This window comes from Cervus canadensis, chromosome 1, assembly GCF_019320065.1.
Source record: "Cervus canadensis isolate Bull #8, Minnesota chromosome 1, ASM1932006v1, whole genome shotgun sequence".
NCBI classification, from domain to species: Eukaryota; Metazoa; Chordata; class Mammalia; order Artiodactyla; family Cervidae; genus Cervus; species Cervus canadensis.
Genome location: NC_057386.1, coordinates 32,144,932 through 32,147,632, shown reverse-complemented (window position 1 = coordinate 32,147,632; position 2,701 = coordinate 32,144,932). Strand labels below are relative to the sequence as shown.

Sequence of the window (2,701 nt, the reverse complement as noted above, 5' to 3'; positions counted from 1 at the left end):
CACAAAGAGCTGGACACGACTGAGGGACTGAGCAACATACATACATACACTGCTGATGGGAATGTAAAATGGTGCTGATGCTTTGGAAAACAGTTTGTCAGTTCCTCAAAAGGTAAACATAGAGTTACCATGTGTGTTGTGTGTGCTAAGTTGCTTCAGTTGTGTCCAACCTTTTGCAACTCTATGGACTGTAGCCTGCTAGGCTCCTCTGTCCAAGTTACCATATGATCCAACAATTCTACTCCTGGGTGTATACCAAAGAGGAGTTAAAACATGTGCACACAAAAACTTATATACAAATATCTATAGCAGCATTATTTATTAGCCAAAAGGTAGAAACAACACAAATGTCTTATCAACTGATGAATGGATAAATAACATATTGTATATTCACACCATGTAATATTATTTGACCATAAAGAGAAATGAGGGACTGACATGTTACAGGATGAATGAACCTTGAAAACATGATGCTAGGTGGAAGAAACCAGTTACAAAGTCTTCATACTGTATAATTCCTTTTATGTGAAATGTTCGGAATAAGCAAATCCATACAGACAAAGCAAATTGGTGGTTGCCCAGCACTGGGATATTGGAGGAAAATGGGGAGTGAATGCTAATGGGCATGGGATTTCTTTGTTGTGGTGGGGAAAAAAATGTTTAAAAATTGACTGCAGGGAGTCCCCTGGTGGTCCAGTGGCTAAGACTCCAGTCTGAATGCAGGGGGCCCGAGGTTCAATCCCTGGTCAGGGAACTAGAGCCCACATGCTGCAACTACGACCTGGCACAGCCTAAATAAATAAGTAAATAAATATTTTTTAAATTCTAAAAAAATTGACTGTAATGATGATTGCACAATTCTGCATATACTAAAAGCCATTCACTTTATTTATTTATTTATTTTAACTATTTTTTTTTTTTTTTTTGGCTCTGTCAGGTCTTAATTGAGGATACTGGATTTTTGTTGTGGCACTCGAGCGTAGTTGCTCCATGGCATGTGGGATCTTAGTTTCCTGACCAGGAATCGGACCCACCTTCTTTGCATTGCGAGGTGGATTCTTAACCATTGGACCACCAGGGAAGTCCCGCCATTCACTTTATTTTTTTTTTTTAAATATGGAACGCTTCACGAATTTGCGTGTCATCCTTGCGCAGGGGCCATGCTAATCTTCTCTGTTATCGTTCCAATTTTAGTATATGTGCTGCCGAAGTGAGCAGTTTAAAATGGTGAATGTGAACCATGTCTCAATAAAGTGGTCATTTTTTATTTTTTTGGTCATCTCTATTTTTTTTTAACTTTTTATTTTGTATTGAGGTATAGCCAATTAACAATGTTGTGATAGTTTCAAGTGAACAAAAGCTGTTATTTTTTTAAATGATAAACTTTATTATGGGATACAAAGGAAGCCTTGATTAATAGAAAAACACTTTATGTTCTGGGATTGAAAAGTGATATTATAAAAAATATCCATTCTTAGCAGTGGAGTATGTAAATGTGATATAGTTTCAATCAAAAGCCAAAGAAGGCTTCTGGTAGGAAGAGGAGAAGGAGATTGACAAAATGACTTCACATTTCATCATGAAAAATAATTATGTGAGAATAGCCAAGAAACTCCCTCAAAAGTTTAGCCATTAAAAAAAAAAAAAGTTTAGTGATGAGGTAGAAGTTTCCATCTGACATATGAAAATGTTCCATGTACCACAGAGTGAAAACATTACATTTCTGGGACTTTGTCTCATAAAAATTATTTTTTTAATTTCAATTTTATTGGATAGAGTTGATTTATAATGTTAGTTTCAGGTGTGCAGCAAAGTGATTCAGTTATACATACTCATATATTCATTCTTTTTCAGATTCTTTTCTCACATAGGTTGTCACAAAATATTGGTTAGGGTTTTCACAAAAATTCTTGTACAGTATGTGTGAGAGAGAGAGTATACATACATACATAGCCTTCCAGATAAAAATGGCAGATGGTACTGATAAAGGAAATAGTCCCTTTCTTTTTAATAATGTGGAAATATTGGATAAAATATAACAGCAAACAATTTAAATACAAAGCCAAACTAAAAACCAATAAAATGAAATCTCCCAGACTGATAAACATGCAAAGAAAATAAATAAAACACACACTACAAAAAACAAAAACAGCAAGAAAGAGGAGAAAAGAAACAGAAAAAATGAGACAACTAGAAACCAAGCTAAAATGGTAGAAACAAGCCAAAAGATATCAACAATCATAATGAATGTAAGTGAAAACAATGTGACTATTAATAGAGACTGTTGGATTGGAAAAAATGAAATCCAGTTGCTTGCAGCTTATAAAAAGATCAATGGGGTTAAGTTGATTAGTCAGAAAGAAACACAAGTATCTGAAGGAATTTAATATATGATGAAGAAGATAGGATCGATCATCCAACACATAGGCTAGGACAGCCACTAGGAGAAAGAAACCAAGTGTGGTTTCTACCTCAAATCTTATATCCCACCCCTAATCCTGACTAATTATAGATTCATACATACAAGTTAAAATAAGGGAAGTGCAGAAGCAAAAAAGGAAATGTGTATATAACATTGGAATTGTAGCTGGCCTTTTAAAGTGTGAGGCCAAAATCAGAAATTATGAAGGAAAAGACTGATTTGTGTATAGAAAAGTAAAATAACTTCTGTCCATGAAAAATCACATAAACATTAAATGAG

The 2,701-nt window shown here is 34.5% G+C and overlaps 1 non-coding gene across 1 annotated transcript; it reads right to left on the bottom strand.

Annotated features, from left to right (window-relative positions):
• Positions 1–1,110: 1,110 nt before the first annotated feature.
• LOC122425116 lies at positions 1,111–1,218 on the bottom strand. Its single transcript, XR_006264704.1, has one exon. It is a non-coding gene; the product is annotated as a U6 spliceosomal RNA (small nuclear RNA).
• Positions 1,219–2,701: the final 1,483 nt, after the last annotated feature.